The sequence below is a fragment of the Hyperolius riggenbachi genome, chromosome 7 (assembly GCF_040937935.1).
Source record: "Hyperolius riggenbachi isolate aHypRig1 chromosome 7, aHypRig1.pri, whole genome shotgun sequence".
Classification (NCBI taxonomy): domain Eukaryota; kingdom Metazoa; phylum Chordata; class Amphibia; order Anura; family Hyperoliidae; genus Hyperolius; species Hyperolius riggenbachi.
In genome coordinates this window covers 254,826,731-254,845,804 of record NC_090652.1, presented here as the reverse complement: position 1 = coordinate 254,845,804, position 19,074 = coordinate 254,826,731, and the positions used below count along the sequence as shown (strand labels likewise).

The window sequence follows — 19,074 nt, the reverse complement described above, 5'->3', positions numbered from 1 at the left end:
CCATAATCAAAATCCATCATTACGCTGCCACCACTAGCTTTATACTGCTCATTGCATTACTAAGCTACAATATGTGGCCATGAGTGTCTTGCCACTCCCAACCATGTTAGATCAATAAAGGCACAGCTTTTCCCCATTAATGTATAACCAGTTTTTGGTCAAAATGCCCTCACTTATTCACAGTGAGACGTTGCGTTGTAATGCAACGTTAAAGTCACAATGCAGAATAACGCACCGCAAAAAAAAAGGTGGTAATGCAAATGCTGTGTTATTGTCGCATTCAGTAGATACAGGCAATGAAAAGTATGTTTTCCTGTACCCCGTAACGTGTGCGTTTAGAGGTAACACACTGCAGCAGTGCGTTACCATAACGCCGAGGTTACAACGCGACGCTAGTGTCACACTGTGAGCATAGGATATGGGATTGTCATTGCAGTGCGGTAAAGTCTTAAGGTGCGTACTCACGCCGTATTTTTTCAAGCGACGGGTCCGTCAGACCCTCCCGTGAAGCAGTCGTTCTGGCGACAGTAGCATGTGTTTACAAGCTGTCGGCAGACTGATAAGACTGTTTTTGACGGATCCGCCCTGCAGTCTTATCAGTCTGCCGACAGCTTGTACACACGCGCTACTGTCGGCAGCACGACCGCTCCGCCGGCGGGTCTGACGGACCCGTTGCTTGTAAAAATACGCTGTGTGCACGTGCCTTTATACCACAGCTCCACGACATCCCCCTGTGAATGTAGCCTTAATTGTTCTTCATTCACTTTAATGTTCTCATCAGATAATCTATTTAAAACATAGCACATTGTATGCCTATGACAGAGCATTTACATCTGCATAATTATTATGCCATAATAGAATAATAATAGTCCACGTTTAAAAAATGGAAGCTTTATGACCAGTCCTTATCACCAATTAACACAGGCAGCTGATGGACCATCTCCCCAGACAACTCAGTGAAGACAGGTAGTGATAAGAAATGTAAATAAACCATCCAGACAGCTGTTCCTTGGAGATAAAGCATAGACTGCAAATGTTGATCTTTGGAAATGTCTATTCATGACAAATCGCTTTACATCAGATCTCCAGAATTGTATCTATTTTTCTGCGGTCTCTCTACCCCATGCATGCAACAACAGTGCAAAAGCATCATGCTGAATTCTCTTGTGTGCAATTTTTCATTTAGGCTAGGTTCAAAGTGGTCATTTGCATAATGCACAAGTTATAAAGAGTGAGAACTGCAGGTGACTGGACATAGACCTTAAAGTGGATCAGAGATAAACTTTTACTCATTGCATAATTTTGTTCCTTTCATATTGTTTGTAGGGCATTCCTCAAGCTAAATACTTTTTTTAATACTCTAATTCCCTATAAACTAAAAAAGCCTCGCCCACAGCTTTTCCAGTGCCTTGGCAATCTGAGACCCATGTAGCAAGGGCTTATGGGAGCTCAGTCTGAGCAGGAGAAGAAGAAGGTTACTAGCCAGAGATTTCAGAGGCAGAGGGGAGGAGAGAGGAGGAGAGGGGAGTGAAGTTTTCACAGGCTGATGGCTGGAGATGCAGATCAGCTTGCCTGTGTGTAATGTTTACAAGCAAAACATGGCTGCTCTCATTGTATCACAGTTAGAAATAATAATTTACTGTTGACGCTGTTTGCAGCTAGATTTGCTGTGTAAACTATCAAAACTTTAGATAACATATATAGACAAGTTACTTGTTATAGTTTTTCATCTCGGATTCGCTTTAAAGCAGACCTGAACTCAGAACTTCCTTTCTGCTCTAAAAGATAAGCAACAGCATAATAACCTTCAAAGGGGAACTGAAGTAAGAGGTATACCGAGGCTGCCATATTTATTTTCTTTTAATCAATACCAGTTGCCTGGCAGCCCTGCTGGTCTATTTCTCTGCAGTAGTATCTGAATAACACCAGAAACAAGCATGCAGCTAGCCTTGTCAGATCTGACTTTAAAGTCTGAAACACCTGATCTGCTGCATGCTTGTTCAGGGGCTATGGCTAATAGTATTAGAGGCAGAGGATCAGCAGGGCTGGCAGGCAACTGGTATTGCTTAAAAGGAAATAAACATGGCAGCCTCCATATACCTCTCTCTTCAGTTCCCCTTTAAAGAAAAATATGTCTTCATTACTGCTGATACAAATAATAAATATGCTGTGTGTCTACTTCCTGTTTTCATGGAAGTAGACATATTGTTAACATCCTGTGATTTCAAATGAGCTTATCTGCTTATCTGCCATGGCAGTCAGCTGACACAGGGGAGAGATCAAATCACAACTTGTGATTAGACACAAAAGAGGGTGAATTAGACAGGCCAAACTATCTAAATACATACAAGGTGCATTTATCTCTGTTTTTCCTCTGTCCTGTGTAAGAGTTCAGGTCCACTTTAATACAAAGCCTGCATGCAGAGAGTTAGGCTGTGTTCACACTTGAGCTGAGAATGGACATTTTTTTGTCCGATCGCCACTCATTGCTAAACAGACAGTGAACAGCTCCAAATAGGAGCCATTCACACTTGTCACACTGCAACAAATCCGTGGGATCCATGGCAGTAAGCAGGCCACACTTCTGTGCAGTCCGTAATAAACCCGGGCAGGCGGATGCATTCACCATGTAGCCTATGGTGGTAACGCATCTGTCCCAGGCTACAGGCGGACCGTCAGCAGACACTACACTAGAAGGAAGATGAAATAACATTTGATATTACAGTTTGTTTCCACTGTGTGCAATGCAATGGGTACATACAGCACACCACACATATAATGCATTCTGCATGGACATCTGACACCTTAGAGCAGCCATATCTAACATTCCCCTGCTGCATATGATGCATTGTATCACTGCTGTGCCTATTGTTGTGCACTAAACCGCACTGCTCCATTTATAATCTAATAAAATGGGCTCAGCACTGCCCCGCATGGCAATGCATATAGCAGAGACAGCATAATATTACTATTTTATTTATATAGCGTTAACATCTTCCATAGCGCTGTATATAACAAATAGTGGGGAACATTGCTGGTTGTCCTGATTGTACAGAGTTTTAAACTTCTCATCAGAAAAGGATTCAGATGAAATGGGGCCCTAGGCAAAATAGCAGTTTTTGTCCTCTGCTGACGATCTAGGGAACTTCCTAGGTTTGCCTTGTGGATGATCCGGCTCTGCTTTTCATATATCTATATACATAAGCAGCAATACAAATACATACTGTACAAAGCTGATGTGTGGTTTGAGACATCATCAATACTGGCACATGTTCATATGATAACTTACAGCAGAATAAGAAACCCCGGGAGAAGGTCTCTGTCCTTGTGAGTCCTAAATTCTTGCAGGGAGCTTTTTTTTGTGTGAAATTGAACATCATGAATAAATAACATTAAACGCGTGCATGAAAAAAGGTTTCAGGAAAAAAGGGCCTGGCTGGATAACAAAATCTCAATAACAATAAACATCGTCAACTAAATTGGTTAACGATAATTATGGTTTTAAAACCAATGGGAGTTGATAATGAAAATATAGTAACGTTAAAAAACGTAACGTAATTGAAAAATACAGCTTAACCCAACCCTACTCTCACACAGAACCCTCCCCTGGTGGTGCCTAACGCCATCCACTCCCCCCGGTGGTGCCTAACCCTAACCACCCCCCAGTGGTGCCTAACCCTAACCCCCCCTGGTGGTGTCTGACCCTAACCACCCCCCTGGTGGTACCTAACCTTAACCCCCCCCTCCCGGTGGTGCCTAACCCTAACCAACCCGCTGGTAGTACCTAACTCTAACCACCTCCCCCCCCCCCCCCCCCCCCGTGTTGCCTAACCCTAACCGCCCGCTGGGTGGTGTCTAACCTTAGTAGAAAAAAGTCCAGTAGCTCAACTGCTGGTCGTCAGAAGGCTACCAGGGAGTCGACCAGTCAGCACCTGGATCCAGCAGAGGTGCTAAAGTAGACCGACAAAGTGAAAAGGATGACTGGGTCTCGACCTGGATTTATGCAATTATAGCAAAAGTTTTATTATACAATAGCAGTAAAAAACACAACGTTTCAGCACAAGGCCTTTGTCAAGTGTTACACTTGACAAAGGCCTTGTGCCAAAACGTTGTGTTTTTTACTGCTATGGTGCCTAACTTTAACCAACTCCCTGGTGGTGCCTATTCCTAACCCCTCCCCCTGCAGATACACCCTTTTACACATAGAAATGTATTATCTTTGATAACATAAAATCTGCACATACAAGCTAAATAATATGACAAAAACTATAACGTTGCAAGCTTCTAAAACGATAACATACTTCAAAAACGTTAATGTTCTAATATTGTTAACTATATTTAACGGGCGCCCTTTTTTCTGCTTTTTTGCTGTATTAACGATAATTGCATTACAGTCTATGGCGGCACCCTTTTCGTTCACTAGCCGCCCGCCAGGGCCCTTTTTCCCTGCTTCCCATTAAACTTTGGTTACCGGCCTGGTGCAGCTCTGTGTAATGAGTTTATTGTGACATTTTCTAATTGCTCACTCAGCAGGGTATATAGCATGCATGGCATATTGCCCAAAACCTTGATAACAGTCAATATCATTAAATCAACCCAAAACATAGGTCAGTTCTGATGTACAGTAGCAGAAGGATCATGCACTTGGTAAAATGATACGCCCAGAGGCTTTGTTTGACCTTAATATAGTACATGGGTGAAGTCTAGCTTTGTTAGTCTAATTAGGTCAGAGTTATTTAAAGGGACAGTCCACCAGGAAGAGATGTTTAAAGAAAGTCTAAGCTTTCTTGAAATGATCTCATTTTTGCCAGGTTCTGCTTACTCAATAACATGGTTTAACTGAATGTACATTGTCAGCTTGTCATGGGGGCTGCCAACTTTCTGCTCCCAGTTCATTTATCATCCATGTAGACCGATCTGTCCTAGCAGATTGTTGGGAGATCGGTGTTAATCATTTGTACCACACAATGGCAAATGATTGATCCCTTTAAATACATCTTGTGAATTTTGCACTTCTGGGTCCTCATCTTTGCGCTTCCGGTAATGGTCTGATGGGAAGACCGTCCTTGTGCCATGACTGGATTGAAAAATGTGGCGACATCGTTCACTTGTTGCTAACGGTTGGAGATCACTTGTTTTTTTGTTTTGTTTTTTTACAGCTGGGGTCTTGCGTGTGTACGGAGTTACCCCTTCCAGGAGGATTTGTGCATAATGTGGATTCAGAGCACACTGAATATTAGCCTTGTACATACTTGCTGGATAATCCTTGTCTGTAAAGACTCGTAGCACACTTGACTGAAGTCGATTGAGGCGGTCCATAAAGACTGCCTCAGCCGATAATTAGGAGTGTGTTCAGTGGCATGCGACCTCCCGACCTGCAAGCGATCCAACTCACCCCCTGCGACGGCCGATCCCATTTGTCTACGCCGCTCACCTCATGACGTCACACACGTGCCACTCTGTCTTCCCTGACTCACGTCTGTGCTGCCTGACCCCCGATGTTGCCCAAGGGGATCGGGTCCCGATCCCCGACTGGCGACATCCATCAAAGGTGTGTACGCACCTTAAAAGCTGATTTCTCTCCTCTACATGCCGTGTGATCAAAGCCCATTCTGTAATGCAAGCTCAGTCAGCAGCAAGTACTGATATGTGCTGTGGAAGGTCTTAGGTAAATTAAGGCCCCATTCTCACTCAGGCATTTTTTTCCAGCGAGTCACGCTTTCTGACTAGAGGCCTCCTTTATCCATCTTATTAGCTTGGCATTGGTGCTATGATGGTAATGAACACCGCTGAGCATTGTACAGTAGTAATCTTAACAAACTGGTTCCTTACTCTGATTACATCTCTCTGACCCTACAGTTGTCCTTGGTAGGTTTTGAGGCTCCAGATGAATAAGGCTCTTGGGGTCCCATGTAACACTCGCACTAGGCCCCAAGCTCCTTAGCTGCGCCACTGTATCTCACGTCTGTACGCAGCTTTATATCACACCACTGGTACCATATTACTTTATCCCTTATCTGTCTCTGTACAAATATTTCATACTTCTACCATTAGATATAACAATGCCTAGTTATCTTGACAAATACAGAACTTTTGTCTGCAGCATCAGACATGGTGCCAAGTCACTTATCACCCTTATCCTTGGTAGAGCTGGCAGCAAACAGCTCTCGGGATAAAATCGCGTCTGATATCAGCAGGGCTGACATCTGAGTTAGCACTATGTACCGTATTCACATTGCATCTCATTTGGAAAAGATTAAAATCATTTGTAGTTTTTGTCTTTCTTACATGTGTACCTGTCAGGGTAATGGAATGCTACAAGACAACAAATCAAGACTAACAAGTACTCTGTTTTTTTTTTTCCAAGAAACTCAGTTGCCTCATAGATTTTCTTTGTTCGGAAAGTTGTCATCATTGCAAGGCTCAGGTCCTAATTTCATGGGAATGATGCCAGGTGGGCACCTTAGAGAGGAACTTTAACCAAGGTTTGAACTTCATTCCAATCAGTGGCTGATAACCCCTTTGCCATGATACTAGTGATGAGCGTAATTACCTAATTACGGTTACGCAAAATGTTGCGTAATTCGCGAAATTACGAACACGGACGTAATTGTAATTTCGTGAATTTCACGAAATTATGAGAAATTTTGTGTTTATTGGGAATTTCGTAATTATGATCGTTTTTCATAACTACAATCATTTATGTAACGCAAACAAATCAGAATTTTGTGTTTAACACGGAATTTCGTCCGTTCTCGAAATTGTGTTCCAGTCCAGAGCCTCCTGATACATTTAAAGTTACAGCACTTGCAGGGACCTTTGCATCATCAGATATTGCAAGGCCCAAAACCAAGTGTCTCAGCATGCATGACCGCTAAGTGCACCTTGACAAAGAGCACCTGTCTTAGAAGTGGCTGCAGGTAGAGCCTCCTGATGCATTTAAAGTGACAGCACGTGCATGGGCCTTTTCATTCATTATAAGATATTGCAAGGCCCAAAACCAAGTGTCTCAACATGACTGCTAAGTGCACCATGGCAAAGAACTTAGAAGTGGCTGCAGATAGGGCCTTCTCATACATTTAAAGAGACAGCATGTGCAGGGACCTTTGCACTATAAGTAATTACAATCAGTAATTACAATCAATGAGTGACTTTCCTGAGTTTAGTCATTACCTAAATGTGCATAGTTACTATTAGAAACAAAATTACATCCATTTTCGTAATTAAAATAACTGTTTCTATAGAAAATACGAAATCACAAAATTTCGCGTTAAACACAAATTTGTGCCAAAGCGCAAAATTACGAAAGCGAAATTTCACTTACGGAATTATGAATTATGGTTTGTATGGCAATTACGAAATTACGAAATTCATGACGTAACGGCAAAATTCGCATCCGTGATTAAGGAAATGCGAAATTACAAAAATTTAGGCTCAACCTTTACTTTTTCTCAAATAGATCAACAAGGGGGACTGTATGGCTGATATTGTAGTGAAACCCTTCCCAAAGTGTGATGTCCCTCCCAATGGTGCATTGTGGGAAATAACAGCTTTTTTTCCCATCTGCCAAGCAAGCAGTATCTCCCTCTGTGCATAGAGTTCTCAGTAACAAAAATTCCGTAAAGATCACCTGGCAGAACTAAAGATATCACCACCAGGGATACATTTTAGAATGTAAATAAGGGAGAAGAAAGATTTTACAATTTGAAAACAATGACTAAATAATCTATAAATGAATATTGTAAACAATAAGCAATTTTATTAATTGTTATTTTCACTACAGTGCCTTAAAAAGTAAGTTTGTCAGGAATCAGAAGGCATGTGGGTAGGATAGGATGACACTGCACCTTAGAAAAATACACAGGGAGAGCAGAAGCCCATCCCAAATAGTGTAGTATGTCACCCCAAAGGATAGTGATAACAATGAAGTGATACAAGTAATGCCTGGTACACACCATCAGATAGACGGGTCAAATATATAATTGTAATTTGTATAGAAGTGATCGGAAAATCATTCAGAAAAACGATCGGAAATTAGATCAAACCTGTTGGAAATGAAATTGTCTATTTGACCTATCTATCTGAAGGGAATTTGCATGGCATGTACCACACAAGGGAGTGCAGAGGGAACGACCGCATCGGGGCCCTTGGGCCAGAAGGGCCCCGGAGGGCCCTCCCTCAACTACAGTATTGGCTCTCTTTTGGTCCTGTGCTCATAATATTCATTTCTATAGATACTTTAAATAGTAGTAATCATTAACAAACATCCCCTTCTTGCACCTCTGACACTGTAGTTTCCATTGGCAGGTTTTGGTGCGCTGTATCAATTGTTATGTATAGAGTGCTTGGGGGGCCCCATTGCAAAACTTGCATCGGGGCCCACAGCTCGTTAGCTACGCCACTGGTACCACACATTATGGTTGCAAATAGGGCAACCAACCAAGAAGGCAGGTGGGGATTATTAACCCATCTTCACTCGGGTGATTTCTGAAGATCCTGAAGTTGGTGGACTCTAAAAAAGTACTGGTGGGATAGCTGGATTGAACAACCGTGGACCAGGGTCCCTCCAAGCGAGGAGGGGAAGCACAAAAGGGGATAAGGGGTGATCAAGAAGGTATGAAACTTTGTGAAAAACACATAAGATATTAGGTTGGATCTTGGCTATTGTTTCTGGCACAATTATTTGCCTGGGGAAGTGGGCAGAGGCTGCTAAACACTTGCCCGTGTTCTAATAAAACCTGCCTGCAATCATTCAGTGTCATCTATGGAGGTAAGCCCCCTCTTCTTTCTATATTTTATGTGTTTTTAACAAAGTCGCAGGCACAGATTCAGATTCAGGAAACAACCAGAGAAGCTGCACCGATTGGCTTAAATAGACCATTTGGCTCCATGGCTAACTGGTGCCCGTGTGCTCATGCAAACCACATATGTACAATGCACCAGTAGCATAATTGAAGTCATAGAGCCCCCGCTTCAGCAAAACCTTGATAGGGCCCCTTTCAATTTTTCTCCGTCTCCCCCTTGGCCACATCCATAGCTTGGGGGCCATTTGCCAGAGGACATACAACAAATGTGGCCATCAAGATTGACCTCCCAACCCAAGATTGTGAATACTATGCAGAGATTGTGTAGGTAAACTCTCATACTACATGGAAGTGGGAAAATTGGTCAGTGATTGGCCAATCAAAATTGAAGGTGTGCATCAGGCTTTAAAGAGACTCCGTAACAAAAATTGCATCCTGTTTTTTATCATCCTACAAGTTCCAAAAGCTATTCTAATGTGTTCTGGCTTACTGCAGCACTTTGTACTATCATAGTCTCTGTAATAAATCAACTTCTCTCTCTCTTGTCAGACTTGTCAGCCTGTGTCTGGAAGGCTGCCAAGTTCTTCAGTGTTGTGGTTCTGCTATGAACTCCCCCTTCCAGGCCCCTCTATGCACACTGCCTGTGTGTTATTTAGATTAGAGCAGCTTCTCTCTTCTCTCTTATCTTTTACAAGCTGGATAAATCGTCCTCTGAGCTGGCTGGGCTTTCACATAGTGAGGAATTACAGACAAGGGCAAAGCTGTTTGCAGGAAGAAAAGAGCAGCCTGAAACTTCAGTGCATGAGAGATGCAGGGGGAAAGAAACACACAAATGATCTCTTGAGATTCAAAAGGAAGGCTGTATACAGCCTGCTTGTGTATGGATGTATTTTCTATGTGTGGACATACTGTACATCAACCTACTTCCTGTTTTGGTGGCCATTTTGTTTGTTTATAAACAAACTTTTTAAAACTGTTTTTAACCACTTTTAATGCGGCGGGGAGCGGTGAAATTGTGACAGAGGGTAATAGGAGATGTCCCCTAACGCACTGGTATGTTTACTTTTGTGTGATTTTAACAATACAGATTCTCTTTAAGCTATGTACACACTTTAGACGATTGATCGTCAGATAATCGTGCATAAAACTTTCACAAACAATCATTAAAACTAACGATAAACGACCGTTATCGGTGGAAAATGCAGATCCATGATCATTCACCTGCTAATTATCTGTTGTTTCGAACGATAGTTATATAAAGTGTGTGCATAGCTTTAAAGCCCGGTACACATTTTCAATTATGATTGGCCAATCTTTGACCAATTTTACCACCTCTAAGTAGTATGAGGGCCAACTACATGAAGGTGGTAAACTACGAATAGATTGTTCCGGTAAACCTTCATACTACATGGAGGTGGTAAGATTTGGTCAGTGATTGGGCAATCATACTTGAACGTGTGTCCCAGGCTTTACGACCCAAAAAATCCAGTCCATGATTGCCCCTCCCCCCCCCATGTTTTTCACCACTGTCCAATTTGTAAAATCTACACTATTATTTATTATTGGATTTATATAAATAATGCAGCGCTGTACATTGCGCAGTCTAGTATGATACACAAGGTGGGAGGGCCCTGCAAAAGGCTTGCAATCTAGGAAGGGGGTGGTGACACGAAAGGATGGAGGCTGCATCAAGAGGCTCTCAGCAGAGAGAGTTAGGGCAGTGTAGAAGTGGAGTAGGCCTCCTTGAAGAGGTAAGCTTTCAGGGTTTGTTTGAAGGTGTTGAAGGAGGGGGCAAGCCTGATGGGCAGTGGGAGAGAGTTCCACAGGATAGGGACAGCTCTAGTGAAGTCCTGTGGTTGTGCATGGGAGTGCAAGATCTGTGGTGTGGCTAGGAGGAGGTTGTTGGAGGAGCAAAGTTGGCGGCCAGGTATGTATCTGCTGACCATGTCAGAGATGTAGGTTAGGCAGGACTTGTGTATAGAGTTGCAGGCGAAACATAGGATCTTGAAACTGATTCTGAAGAGGATAAGGAGCCAGTGAAGTGATTTGCATTGAGGAGTTGTGGAGACTATCCTACTGAATGTACACAAAACAAAATCAACGATAGTGTTAAAGAACTGATTTGTTAGTGGCAAGTCCAGGCAAGATGTCAGTGTTAACAATGTTATTCCATCAAGGCGCTTTATACTGCCAATAAATGACACACATGCCCGTAATACCATTGACTTTTGTATTAAGGCACGGATCAGCGGTCACTCTCTTTTTAACATCAGTGGGCTGCTTGCTCTGGTTCTGTCCGGCACACAAGCAGGGGGACAGAACAGAGGTCATCTGAGTACCACTGTCTAACTAGAGGAGTCTGTAATTACAGTTACCAACATCTCCAATTAATCAGAAGCTTCCAGCAGGCAGAACCGACCATTCATAAGCTTGCAGATCTCACGTATTTACTAAAAGTTCATCCCTAGCTGGGGCAGTAGAGTAAAGCCTTGTACACACGCTAGATTAAAATTATTGGAAACGTTCCACAAATTACGGTACCTTGCAAACCTGTCAACTTGTCAAGTAATGATATGGAGAAGTCTTTATTAGTGGTGTAACTAAGGTGCAAGTTTTACATGGGGCCCCAAGCACTGTATTGATATGGAATCTCAAAACCTACCAAGGACAGCTGCAGCATCAAAAGTGTAATCAGAGTAAGAAAATAACTTGTTAAGGATCATCATTATTCAATGCACATATATAGGTGTTCATTATCAGCATAATACCAATAAAAAGCTAATAAGATGGTTGAAGGAGGGCCCCTTGTGGGCCCCTCTGGCCATAGGCATAGCAATAGGGGATGTAGAAGTTGTGACCGCACCGGGGCCCTTGGACAAGAGGTGCCCATTAGGGGCCCACTTTCATCCATGTTATTAGCTTTTCATTGGTGCTATGATGGTAATAAACACCTCTCTGACACTGCAGCTGTGATTGGTAAGCTTCATGTCAAAAGAGTGTTTGGGGCTCCATGTAAAACTTGCACTGGGGCCCCGAGCTACTCAGCTATGCCACTGCCTCTGGCCCAAGGGCCCCCGGTGCGGTCGCAACCTCTGCATCCCCTCTTGCTACGCCACTGGTTTTTACTGTTAAAAGCCAGGAGTGGTGGAAAATTCTGCTTCTATGGGGTTCAAAACCCACTGCCAAATGTATGTTTCATGGGAAAATGTGAAACATTTTATTAAAATTACTTTTGCCGGCTCTGTAGGCTGGTTCCCATGGGAACCAGGCTATAGCTGTGACTGTTGGCACGGCGCACGGTGAATTAACTTATGGTTTTAATATGCAGTTGAGATAATTTTGCTTATGCAAATCAGTCTGCTACTGTGTAAAGCAAAGAAAAAAATTCTGTTGCTTGGCAACTGCATACAACCTCAGTGAATGGTTGGGAAATTCAGTTGATAAAGATAACTGAATGCCTTTCCACACAGCAATACAACTATAGCACATGCCCAAACCTATTCTAAATAGGGAATAATGCGAAATATGTGCACCTATCATAGCCCCTAGTTTAAGATAAAATACATATACAGGGCACATTCAAGTTATAAAGCTTGTCATCTTGACAGGCATGTATCGCTAACAGTGGTGCTCAGCAGAGCTCGAATATTCGAGTAGCTCGAATATTCGAGCTCTTTTTCAGCTATTCGAGCTCGGTATTCGAGCTCCGAATAGCTGGAGCTATTCGAATGGGCTATCCGAGTACACTCGAATAGCCCATTCACTATTCGAGCTATTCGAGCAACTCGGCGCTATTCGAGCTCGGTACCGAGCTCGAATAGCGTCATAGCCCAGATTGATGTCCTTAGAGCCAATCAGAGGGCTCCCAGGCCCTCTGACGGCAGCCAATCACAGAGGGGGACCCTGGCCAGCCCCTACCCTATAAATAGCGGCCGCCATGTTCCGTTTCTCCATGCTTGCCTGAGACTTGTACAGAGAGAGAGTTGCTCCTTTGTGCTTTGGCTTAGCAAGTGCTCTATTGTGATCATTTACCTAGCGTTTTTGCTCACCTACACCTGCCATATACACCTATATTGTTGTTAGTTAGATAGACATTGTATTTTAGTTAGTAGCTTGTGTGTTACATTAGAGACAGGCAGCTGCTGCAAGCTTACAGGTTTAGGCCTCAGGGGGGCCTTGCCTCTGTGGGCAGCTGTCCTCTGTTTATTTCTCTCATCTATACCAGTATTTCTGCTGTCCTTTACTAATAGTATTGTAGTTATACTGTACTAGGAGTAGGACACTCACTGACTGTCACTGTTTATAGGCTACTAGCTAGCTCCTGCGTGTGTGCACTCACTCACTGTCTGTGTGTACACACACTCTATTTCCTTCTGATTACTGATAGATTATTGTTAGTTAGTTGTACTTACTTACTACTTACTCTTACTGTACCCGTAGGGACACTCACTGTCACTGTTCATATAGGCTACTAGCTCCTGCGTGTGCGCACTGCACTCACTGTCTGAGTGTACACACACAACACACACTCTATTTCCTTCTGATCGCTGATTGATTATCGTAATTAGTTAGTTCTACTTACTGTTACTACTTACTCTTACTGTACTAGGAGTCTAGGACACTCAGTCACTGTCCATAGGCTACTAGCTCCTGCGTGCGGTCACTCACTGTCTGAGTGTACACACACCACCCACACTCCATTTCCTTCTGATCGCTGATTGATTATTGTAATTAGTTAGTTCTACTTACTGTTACTACTTACTCTTACTGTACTAGGAGTCTAGGACACTCAGTCACTGTCCATAGGCTACTAGCTCCTGCGTGCGGTCACTCACTGTCTGAGTGTACACACACCACCCACACTCCATTTCCTTCTGATCGCTGATTGATTATTGTAATTAGTTAGTTCTACTTACTGTTACTACTTACTCTTACTGTACTAGGAGTCTAGGACACTCAGTCACTGTGTTCATAGGCTACTAGCTCCTGCGTGCGTGCACTCACTGTCTGAGTGTACACACACCCACACTCCATTTCCTTCTGATCGCTGATTGATTATTGTAATTAGTTAGTTCTACTTACTGTTACTACTTACTCTTACTGTACTAGGAGTCTAGGACACTCAGTCACTGTGTTCATAGGCTACTAGCTCCTGCGTGCGTGCACTCACTGTCTGAGTGTACACACACCCACACTCCATTTCCTTCTGATCGCTGATTGATTATTGTAATTAGTTAGTTCTACTTACTGTTACTACTTACTCTTACTGTACTAGGAGTCTAGGACACTCAGTCACTGTGTTCATAGGCTACTAGCTCCTGCGTGCGGTCACTCACTGTCTGAGTGTACACACACCACCCACACTCCATTTCCTTCTGATCGCTGATTGATTATTGTAATTAGTTAGTTCTACTTACTGTTACTACTTACTCTTACTGTACTAGGAGTCTAGGACACTCAGTCACTGTGTTCATAGGCTACTAGCTCCTGCGTGCGGTCACTCACTGTCTGAGTGTACACACACCCACACTCCATTTCCTTCTGATCGCTGATTGATTATTGTAATTAGTTAGTTCTACTTACTGTTACTACTTACTCTTACTGTACTAGGAGTCTAGGACACTCAGTCACTGTGTTCATAGGCTACTAGCTCCTGCGTGCGTGCACTCACTGTCTGAGTGTACACACACCCACACTCCATTTCCTTCTGATCGCTGATTGATTATTGTAATTAGTTAGTTCTACTTACTGTTACTACTTACTCTTACTGTACTAGGAGTCTAGGACACTCAGTCACTGTGTTCATAGGCTACTAGCTCCTGCGTGCGTGCACTCACTGTCTGAGTGTACACACACCCACACTCCATTTCCTTCTGATCGCTGATTGATTATTGTAATTAGTTAGTTCTACTTACTGTTACTACTTACTCTTACTGTACTAGGAGTCTAGGACACTCAGTCACTGTGTTCATAGGCTACTAGCTCCTGCGTGCGTGCACTCACTGTCTGAGTGTACACACACCCACACTCCATTTCCTTCTGATCGCTGATTGATTATTGTAATTAGTTAGTTCTACTTACTGTTACTACTTACTCTTACTGTACTAGGAGTCTAGGACACTCAGTCACTGTGTTCATAGGCTACTAGCTCCTGCGTGCGTGCACTCACTGTCTGAGTGTACACACACTAAATTTACTTGTGATTACTACTGATTATTGTAACTGCTAGTTGTACTTCCTGACTGTTACTACTTACTTACTGTACTAGGGGACACTCACTCAGTCACCTCACCAACCAACCCACTCCATTAAAGTACCCCACTTTTCACCCGCCCTTTTACAAAACTTTTGTCTATACGCCCAAAACATTTAAGATGTCTGGAAGTGGCAGCCAGCGCGGTTTGGGCAAGGGGAAGGGCAGCAAGGGAATCAGGAGGAGAGGGAGCAGCATTGTGGCAAGCCGCGGCCGCGGGCGCGCCACCATGCACAGTTCCGCAGCAGCAGCAGCAGCGTCAGTGGCTAACATTCCTCCCATAGCCACTGGCCGTGGACGCCTTGGGCGCCGCCCAGCAGGAGCATCTGCAACTCACGCTGCAGAGACACAGCAGCAGCAGCGTGTAGCACCTGCTCCCATTTTCCTCCAGCCGGGTCGGAAACGTCCCATTGAGGAAAAGGATGCAGACACTGTGGTGCAACTCATGACGGAGGATGAGCAGCCCGCCATCAGCTCTGCATCCGAGGCCTCCACCCTCACCACCACCACCACCCCTGTTCGCAGCAGCCGCCCAGCAGGGTCTGGGGAGGAGGCCAGTTCACCGTCACTCGCCGACCTGTCATTCAGCAGTCTTTTGACCCCAGGCATCATGAGTAAATTGTCTGCTGTTGTTGGCGATCTTGAGGAGGAGATGCTGATGGGCACTTTGGGGGATGAGGGATTGGACAGCAAGACTGTGGCGACAGTCAAGCAGCCCATCCATGCATCAGGAGAGGAGTTTGGGGGGTCCTCATCCCAGCAGGACATGTTTCAGGAGGGGGAGGATGATGATGACCCGGTGACAGACAGAGACTGGGTGCCACCACCTCCAGGGGATGTCGTCCTCAGCAGCTCTGAGGAGGAGGAGGAGGATGCGCTTGTGGGCCTTGCAAGGAGGCGCATCATTGCAAGCATTGGCAGCGTCCCACAGCCTGCTGGTGTCTCAGGCTCAGCAGCAGCAGCAGCAGCATCAGCCAGTACCACCCCCAGCCGCACCCAAGCCCCCCCCCCAACCACCACAGGGAGACAGGCAGCAGCGCTTCCATGCCGTAGGGGGAAGTTTCTGTCACCAATCTGGCGGTTTTTCACCATGCCCACTGTGTACAGCAAGTACGCCACTTGCAACCACTGTCAGCGGAAGTTGAGCAGAGGTGCAGACCCCTTAAAGTTCAGCACCAGCTCGCTCATCAACCACCTTGCGGCTAAACATTTCCACCAGCATGAGGAGTTCCAGAGGCTGAAGGCATCTGCTGCTGGCAGTGGCACCACACCCATCACTGCACAGCCTTCAGCAGCAGCAGCAGCAACAGCAGCCACCCGCCCTCCTGCTCCTCCAGCAGCACCAGCAGGAGTGCGGAAACGCACTGCTCCTCCCCCCTCTGCAACTCCTGCCGCCGACACTGAGGCCTGTTCTGGCAGCCAGTCCTCAGTGGCCTCCTCTGCTGTGTCTGCTGATTCCCGTGTCAGCAAAAGGCCACGCCAGAGCCTTTTGAGCGAGTCCTTCCAGGGGGTGGTTAGGGCTCTGCCTCCCAGCAGCCGTCGCGTGCGGCAGCTGAACGGCTTGCTGGCACGGGCCATGTGCTCCCAACTCCTGCCGTACACGCTCGTGCAGGAGGGGAGCGACATTCGTGCGCTGCTTGCTTGCGCAGCCCCAGACTGGCAGCTCCCCAGCAGACACTTCTTTGCCCGCAAGGCCATTCCTGCACTGCACCGCTTTGTGATGGCCAATGTGGAGCGAGGGCTGGAGCACGCGGTTGGTGAAAGGGTCCACGTCACCATGGACTCCTGGAGCAGCCGCTTCGGGACAGGCCGCTACCTGTCCTTCACTGTCCACTGGGTCAGCTTGGTGGAAGGGGGTGAGGATGGGAGAGCACCAGTGGGCACAGCAGCAGCAGCAACACAGTGGGTGGTGCCACCCCGCAGGCTCAGGGGAACTGCAGCAGGTTCCTCCGATCCTCTGCCATCCTCCGGCACACCTGGCCAAACCCCCCGCCTCAGCAGCAGCGTGAAGGCCCGCCACTGCCAAGCGCTGCTGCACTTGGTCAGCCTTGGGAAGACCAAGCTGACGGCAACCCATGTGTTGGCCAAACTCCAGGAGCAGGAGAGGATTTGGCTGACCCCCAGAGGCCTCAGAGTCGGAGAGGTGGTGGCCGACAATGGGGCCAATCTGGTTGCCGCAATAGACAGGGGAAACCTGACCCACATCCCCTGTCTTGCCCACGTGCTGAACCTGGTGGTGCAGAAGTTCCTGCGCACCTACCAGGGGATGGGCGAACTGCTGGAAACGGCAAGGAATGTTGTGCGTCACTTCCGGCGCTCGGCTGCAGCCTGTGCGAGCCTGGAAGACGTGCAAAAGGAGCTGGATCTGCCACGCCATCGGCTGATCCTTGACGTTCCGACTCGCTGGAACTCCACCCTGGCGATGTTGGAGCGTCTGGTTGAACAGAGGCGCGCTGTCAAACAGTACCTTGCCCTGGCCACTGTTTCCGCAGCTCTGAGAAGGGACAAGACCAGCAACTTCCTGTCCATCGTCCCCGATGATGACTGGAGGCACATGCAGCAGGTGTGCTTAGTGCTGGCTCCCTTCCTGCAGGCCACAAACATGGTGAGCAGGGACCATGCTATGGTCTGCGAGTGGGTGCCCCTGGTTTCTCTGCTGAACAGGGCCCTCGATGCTTTGCTGGAACAGGGAGCGGCAGCCTTGGACCAGCAGGAGCGGCAACCAGCTGCGCAGTCCACCTCTGAGGGGGAGGAGGAGGAGGACTTGGTGGAGGTCCCTGACCTGGCTGCTGATGAGGGGGATCAGCACAGCGCAGCTGAGTTGGTGCGGGGGTGGAGAGAGGATGAGGCGGCAGAGGAGGAGGATGAGGACAGCACTGACGTCGATGTGCCAGCAGACGTGGCCCGCCTCTTCCCAATGGCAGCGCACATGCTGACGTGCCTGCGCAGGGACCCCAGGGTGATCCAGATGAAGCAGAGGGAGGACATCTGGATCAGCATGATGTTGGACCCACGCCTCAAGGGGAAGTTGAGCCAGTTCCTGCCGCCTGCAGGAGGAGACCCAGCGCAACAAATAAGGAGCTTGCAGCAGGCCCTTGTTGAGCGCTTGGAGGAAGCCTTCCCCCAGCCTTCCACCCCCACTGTCCAGCAGCCAGCACAGAGGCAGCAGCAGGTGCCTGCATCCAGCAGCAGCAAGCGCCCCACAGACCTGCTGTCTCTCAGCCACGATCTCTACAGGACTGTAGAGGCTCCGGCAGCAGTGACTAGAGAGGAGATGCATGCAGCAGCATCCTCCTCCGGTCACAGCCAGCGCCTGACCCGCATGGTGGCTGACTACATGGGGTCGTACAGCGGGCTTGACAGCGATGCCCCTGTTGATCCCATGGAGTATTGGGTCAAGCGCATGGAGATCTGGAGCGAGCTGGCGCAGTACGCCCTGGAAGTGCTGTCCTGCCCCCCTTCCAGCGTGCTGTCCGAGCGCTGCTTCAGTGCAGCTGGTGGCGTGGTCACCGAGAAACGCTCACGTCTGTCTCACAAGTCTGTGGACAGACTGACGTTTCTCAAGATGAACCAGGCGTGGGTGGAAGGCGAGTTCCTGGCCCCTGTTGTCGGCGAGAGGGGGACATGAACTGGCTGCCGGAACCATCGTTAATGTGCCTTACCACCCTTTACCACCTCCTGGCTCCTGCTCACTAAGCCAGCCTGGTTCACTTTGACTATTACGTCGCCTGCAGCCACACATTTTACACCTACAGTGGGCTGCTGTGTACTGCCCTTCTGCTGTCTGTCTGTGTTTCCCACTGCCAGCGTACACAGAATTACCTTCTTCTGCTGCCACTCTGCCACCAGCTATTACGTCAAACAATAGCTATATTGGTTGCAAAACCAAAAACCAAACAAACCATTAAAAAAAAAAAAAAGGTTTAATTTTTCTGAGGTGCCCGGGTTGAAAACTGTGTTGTCCCAGTTGTGTATTGGACACAATGTGGGCTGCACGACCGCTGTCTGGGACCTCCT

The 19,074-nt window shown here is 46.6% G+C and overlaps 1 protein-coding gene and 1 long non-coding RNA gene across 3 annotated transcripts in view; one reads left to right on the top strand and one right to left on the bottom strand.

Moving 5' to 3' along the window:
* Positions 1 to 19,074, bottom strand: part of LOC137524968 (uncharacterized) — a 210,413-nt gene that overhangs the window by 41,809 nt on the left and 149,530 nt on the right. The gene's annotated exons all lie outside the window — the stretch shown is intronic.
* The window catches only part of GAD1 (glutamate decarboxylase 1), a 185,710-nt gene that overhangs the window by 42,103 nt on the left and 124,533 nt on the right, over positions 1 to 19,074 (top strand). The gene's annotated exons all lie outside the window — the stretch shown is intronic.